We start from the raw sequence: 6,782 nt of genomic DNA, 5'->3' as shown, positions 1-6,782 counted from the left end.
TCTATTTGCCTCATTAGGATTTGACTTCCACTTTTTAAAGGAAGTCTTTTTATCTCTCACTGCTTCTTTTACATGGTTGTTAAGCCACGGTGGCTCTTTTTTAGTTCTTTTACTGTGTTTCTTAATTTGGGGTATACACTGAAGTTGGGTCTCTATTATGGTGTCTTTAAAAAGCGCCCATGCAGCTTGCAGGGATTTCACTTTGGTCACTGTACCTTTTAACTTCTGTTTAACTAACCCCCTCATTTTTGCATAGTTCCCCCTTTTGAAATTAAATGCCACAGTGTTGGGCTGTTGAGATGTTCTTCCCACCACAGGGATGTTGAACGCTATTGTATTATGGTCACTATTTCCAAGCGGTCGTGTTATAGTTACCTCTTGGACCAGCTCCTGCGCTCCACTCAGGACTAAATCTAGAGTTGCCTCTCCCCTTGTGGGTTCCCGTACCAGCTGCTCCATGAAGCAGTCATTTAAAGTATCGAGAAATGTTATCTCTGCATTTTGTCATGAAGTGACATGTACCCAGTCAATATGGGGATAATTGAAATCCCCCACTATTATTGGGTTCTTAATTTTGATAGCCTCTCTAATTTCCCTTAGTATTTCATCATCACTATCACCGTCCTGGTCAGGTGGTCTATAATAGATCCCTAATGTTATATTCTTATTAGAGCATGAAATTTCTATCCATAGAGATTCTATGGAACATGTGGATTCACTTAAGATTTTTACTTCATTTGATTCTACATTTTCTTTCACATATAGTGCCACATCCCCCCACCTCCCACCCTCCGCACGACCTGTTCTGTCCTTCCAATATATTTAGTACCCAGGAATGATTGTATCCCATTCACCACACACCGAGTGAAATAATGTTTCCTAATATCCAACCTAGACGTCGCACATTGCAACTTGAGACCCTTGCTCCTTGTTCTGTCATCTGCCACCACTGAGAACAGTCTAGATCCATCCTCTTTGGAACCCGCCTTCAGGTAGTTGAAGGCTGCTATCAAATCCCCCCTCATTCTTCTCTTCTGCAGACTAAACAAGCCCAGTTCCCTCAGCCTCTCCTCGTAAGTCATGTGCTCCAGCCCCCTAATCATTTTTGTTGCCCTCCGCTGGACTCTCTCCAATTTGTCCACATCCCTTCTGTAGTGTGGGGATCAAAACTCGATGCAATACTCCAGATGTGGCCTCACCAGTTTCGAATAGAGGGGAATAATCACTTCCCTCGATCTACTGGCAATGCTCCTACTAATACAGACCAATGTGCTGTTGGCCTTCTTGGCAACAAGGGCACACTGCTGACTCATATCCAGATTCTCATCCACTGTAATCTCCTGGTCCCTTTCTGTAGAACTGCTGCTTAGCCAGTTGGTCCCCAGCCTGTAGCAGTTCATGGGATTCTTCCATCCTAAGTGCAGGACTTGGCACTTGTCCTTCCTGAACCTCATCAGATTTCTTTTGGCCCAATCCTCCAATTTGTCTAGGTCACTCTGGACCCTATCCCTGCCCTCCAGTGTATCTACCTCTCTCCCCAGTTTAGTGTCATCTGCAAACTTGCTGAGGGTGCAATTAATCCCATCTTCCAGATCAATGATAAAGATGTTGAACAAAATCATTCCCAGTATTTGGGTGAAACGTAATGGCCTTTCCTTGCCTGAGGAGGTTGTGAAGGCTAGGACTATAACAGCGTTTAAAAAAGAACTGGATAAATTCATGGAGGTTAAATCCATTAATGGTTATTAGCCAGGATGGGTAAGGACTGGTGTCCCTAGCCTCTGTTTGTCAGAGGGTTGTGATGGATGGCAGGAGAGAGAGCACTTGATCATTACCTGTTAGGTTCACTCGCTCTGGGGCACCTGGCATTGGCCACTGTTGGCAGACAGGATACTGGGATAGATGGACCTTTGGTCTGACCCAGTATGGCCGTTCTTACCCACCCTCACACAGGCCATAGAATCTCACCCAAAAGTTGGATTGAAGCAAATCTTTTTGAAAGATGTCTAACCTCGTCTTCAAGATTCTAAGCAAGGGTAAGTCCACCCCCTACCCTACTCCTATCATGTGTATTGCATCATCTCTTCCCAGGAAGTCTTCAGTCTGTGTTGTTTCTTGCCCCCAGAGTCTCCAGGGAAGAGAGACAAAGGCCCTGAGCAAAAGCTTGCCTATTTGGAAATAAGCTTTTCCCCTCCCTCCCTAAGCATTTCTGGGAGCCCACTAGCCCCCAAAATCCAAATTCAATGGAGTTACAGTGACTTCCCAAGTGTTACTAGTGGAACTGTGGGTATGTAGACTATGCAAATGAAGCTCCATATGGCAGCACTTTTCCCTTTTCACCAACAGAGGGAGTATAGAGCTTGTTCCCCTCTAGAACTTCTGGCTACAGGACTCACTTCCTCCTGCCTGCTAAGAATGTCATCCCGGCAAGTCACATTCACCTAATTCCCTCCCACACACACACACACCTTTTTATGATGTCTTAGGATTCCTACTAGAGCCACCATAAACCAGTGGACTATATGTGCCGCTCCTTCACTGCTGACCCCTGGCTCATCGTAAGTGAAGTGCTAACCAGTTGGAAGACCCTGTCACATGCATTTAGTGTAGACAGGGCCTGTATTTGTTCAATTGATCTCTGGCCTAGTGCCTGTGATGGCGTCCTTCAGAGCCACTCAGCTATTGACACCCTCTTTGTCCTGTCCTAGTGACAAAGGTTCCAGTGAACCTGGAAAGCCTTCCTCAGGTAATTCTAAATTATCCAACAAAGGAGCATTGTCTGAGCCTCCCCTTCTTCAAAGAGATTTGAAATTGTTTGCGGGCCTGACTCTCTGCTCTCTAGCTTTGTTGGAGAGGTTGGCAAGTGATCAGAGGGCATAATCCCTTGGGAAGAGCAGCAGGAGCTGGGCAACTAAGACTGGCAGCAGGGTTATGTGTGTGGGGTCCGGTACTGCTGAAGCCCCCAGTCTAATTCCAAGACACACCCTGCCCTGCTATTGGCCTCCCCAGACTCGCTGCCATTGGCGGCAGAAAGAGCATTTGCATGACTTGGCTTTTCTTCTCCTCTGCAGGTACTGCAGATAGTAGGTCACTGGGCAGGAGCCGCAGTAGTTGCACATGATGTTTTTGTTGGATCAATGACTGCTAGCTCTGGCAGTATGCTCAGTGCTCGGCCGAGAACATAAGGTCCATCCAGCCCAGTGTCCTGTCTGCCGACAGTGACCAATGCCAGGGGCCCCAGAGGGAATGAACAGAACAGGGAATCATCAAGGGATCCATCCCCTGTCACCCATTCCCAGCTTCTGGCAAACAGAGACTAGGGACACCATCCCTGCCCATCCTGGCTAATTGTCATTGATGCAAACAAGGAACTCTTTATCAGGGGAAGGAGAACAGTCCAACGTGAAATAACAGTCACAGGATAGATACACAAATAAAGAGTAAAATGCCTGCCCTGCTCTCCTTTGGCAGTCGTCCATCTAACTCCCTTCCCACGTGCCCGTGAGAAGGTTTCCCAGGTGATACCCTCTTGGCCACACCACCAAGCCCTGCTCATGGTTGGCATCAGGGAGTTGCAGTCATCCAAATGTCTGTTTGCAGCCCTGTCTCCAGTCCCGAGGCAGCTGCTTGTCCAGAGGCGCCATCACCTAACCCAGATTAGTGATTCAGCTTTATTAAAGATTCAGTTTTATTAAGATGCTGGCTGGGTAGCAAGGGCCTCACCAGAGTCCACCCACTGCTCTGCAGCAGCTGTCCTCTGTGTTCTTTCTTGACACAAAGTCCTCACTCTTTGTTATCTCTCACAGCAAAATCTCCAGAGACGGGGAGACAAGAGCAGATGGGACTTTTCAGCAGACTCCTAGCTCCCTGTAAACAGTTCATCCCCCCTTGTGAGCCTCTCTGGGGGGGCTCACTACCCCAAAATCCAAGTTCCTAGATAGTTATGGTGACCACTCAAGAGCCGATTGAAGAATTGTGGGTAAGTTGCCTCTACAAATGAATCTCTGTGACAACACTTTTCAGCAACTGAGGGACTAGAGAGCTCTTCCCCTCAGGAGCTCCTGGCCGTAGGGTTTACATGGAGAGGGGATGTGGCCAGCTGGGATACGAGTCGCTGTCTTTTCACAGTCTAGTAGTGAAATGTCTCTTGTGGTTTCAGGTTTGTTCACTGTTCAATGACGCTTTATGGGTTTGTTCCCAACTCAGAGTCCAGAAAACACCTTAGAACATCCCAGATGGTGCTAAACTGCTTTTGGCTGCAGCTCTGACCTGAGAATTGGAGGTGGGCAATTAATTTATTCCACTAATAGGAAATTCACTGAAACATGCCAAATAGGGGGTTTTTTTGAGGGGGGGGGGGGGGAAGAAGTTGGTACTTAGGCACCATTCACAAAATGAATGGAGGAGCTGACAGCCCTGGCACCTGTCTTATAAACTTTAAGGCCAGTAGTTAGGGTTAGCATTGTCCTAACAGAGGGGAACTGATCACAGAACTAAAAGTCAGTGGTAACTTAGGTACAAGTGATCATGACTTGATCACATTTAAAATGTGCAAACAGAATAGAGTCCAGACCAGTAATATACATACTTGGTGCTTCTTCACGAGGGCCAATTTCACAAAGCTGAAAACAATTATGAATGGAATCAACTGGGAGGAAAAATTTAATCAGAAAAATCTGAATAATTGGGAATCATTTAAGGACACCTTACTACTATGGGTCCAAAAAGCCACAATTCCACAGTGGAGGAAGAGGGCCATGCTGGTTAAATAACCAACCTGGTTTAGAGAGGAAGTGAAGGCAGCTGTAAAAAAATAATAATATATATAAAAAAAATAGAACAAATGGAAGAAAGGGGAAATGATAGTAATGAATATAAATCAGAAGTTAGGAATTGTAGAAAATTGCTAATGGAAGCCTAGGGATACAAGGAGAAATCTAAGGCCATCAGTGTTAAAGACAATAAGCGGTTTTGAATATATACCATATTGGGAACAAAAATAATCTTCACAATGGTATTGGTCCATTACTAGATGAAAATGGGAGAATTATAAATAATAATGAAGAAGAGGCAGAAGTGTTCAATAAATATTCCTGGTCTGTATTTTTGGGGAAAAAACAAATGATACACTCTCATCACACAGTGACGATAACACTCTTTCCGTTCCACTAGTATCTCTGGAGGATGTTAAACAGAAGCTAATAAAATCAGACATTTTTAAATCAGCGGATCCAGATAACTTGCCCCCAAGAGTTTTAAAAGAGCTGGCCGAGGAGCTTGCTGGATTGCTAGTGTTGATTTTCATCAGACTTGGAGCACTGGGGAAGTTCCAGAAGACTGGAAGAAAGCTAAAGTTGAGCCAGTTTTTTAAATGGTAACCAGGATGACCAGCGTAATTATAGGCCTGTCATCGATCCTGGGCAAGATAATGGAGCAGCTGATTAGTCTAAAAAATGTAACTGTAAGTGGGGAATTGTTATTGAGTGGCTCTGTTTCCAGCAGGGTTCCTCAACATTGGTTCTTGGCCCAATGCTATTTAGCATTTTTATCAGTGACCAGGAAGAAAACATAAGATCATGACTGAAGTTTGCAGATGACAAAAATTGGGGGAGAGGTAAATAATGAAGAGGACAGGTCACTGATACAGAGCATTGTAGACTGCTTGGTAAACTGGGTGCAAGAAAACAATTTGTGTTTCATTACAGGTACTCCTGGGGGAATTCTGCACCAAAATATTATTATTATTTTAAATATTATTTTAAAATTCTGCATAATTCTGCATATTTTATTTTGTCAAACTGACACAATATTATCATGCTGGTTTCAATTATTTTGGTAATTTATTTCAAAATATCTGTCAGCAACTATGTCTGTAACAATACAGACAACAAAAAAAGATTCAGGAAATGTTTTTTGACAAAGAGATTCCTTACTATGCATATTAATACAGAACTTTGAGTAATAATTCATTTAAACTACAATACAGAAATATACGTCCCGCACCCCTCAGAAGCAGTGCAAAGGCTTTGGGGAGTCAGGAGTAATGGAGGAGCTGAGGGAGAGGGAAGTAATTCCACATCCGAGGTGGAATTCAAACTCAAACATCTTAATGGGACTAAACTGGGGACCCGCATAATCTCCATCCAAGAATATTAAAGGACCTGGCACATGAAATTGCAGGCCCAATAGCAAGGATTTTTAATGAATCTGTAAAGTCACTGGCTTCAACACTGAGCTTGGTAAGTTTATGGAGGGGATGGTATGAAGGGACTGCCTGCAATGGCACGTAACTGATCTGCGACGGCCAGCAGCAAATATCTGCAATGGCCGGTGATGGGACGCTAGCCAGGGAGGGCTCTGAGTTACTACAGAGAATTCTTTCCCAGGTGTCTGGCTGGTGGGTCTTGCCCACATGCTCAGGGTCTAACTGATCACCGTATTTGGAGTTGGGAAGGAATTTCCCCCAGGTCAGATTGACAGAGACGCTGAGGATTTCTCACCTTCTTCTGCAGCGTGGGGCACGGGTCACTTGTAGGTGTAACTAGTGTAAACGGTGGATTCTCTGTGTGATGTGAGGACGTCAGTAACTCAGCCAGAGGTTAGGGGTTTGTTCCAGGAGCGGTGTGTGTGTGTGGGGGGGTGAGGGTCTGTGGCCTGCAATGTGCAGAAGGTCAGACTAGATGCTCATGCTGGTCCCTTCTGACCTAAAAGCCTATGAGTCTATAGAAAGTCAATGTCCCCTTTGGCCGTTTGCCCACAGCAGAGTCACAGTACAAACTGCC

This window comes from Trachemys scripta, chromosome 2 (assembly GCF_013100865.1).
Source record: "Trachemys scripta elegans isolate TJP31775 chromosome 2, CAS_Tse_1.0, whole genome shotgun sequence".
Lineage (NCBI taxonomy): Eukaryota > Metazoa > Chordata > Testudines > Emydidae > Trachemys > Trachemys scripta.
Note: the sequence above shows the minus strand (reverse complement) of the source record.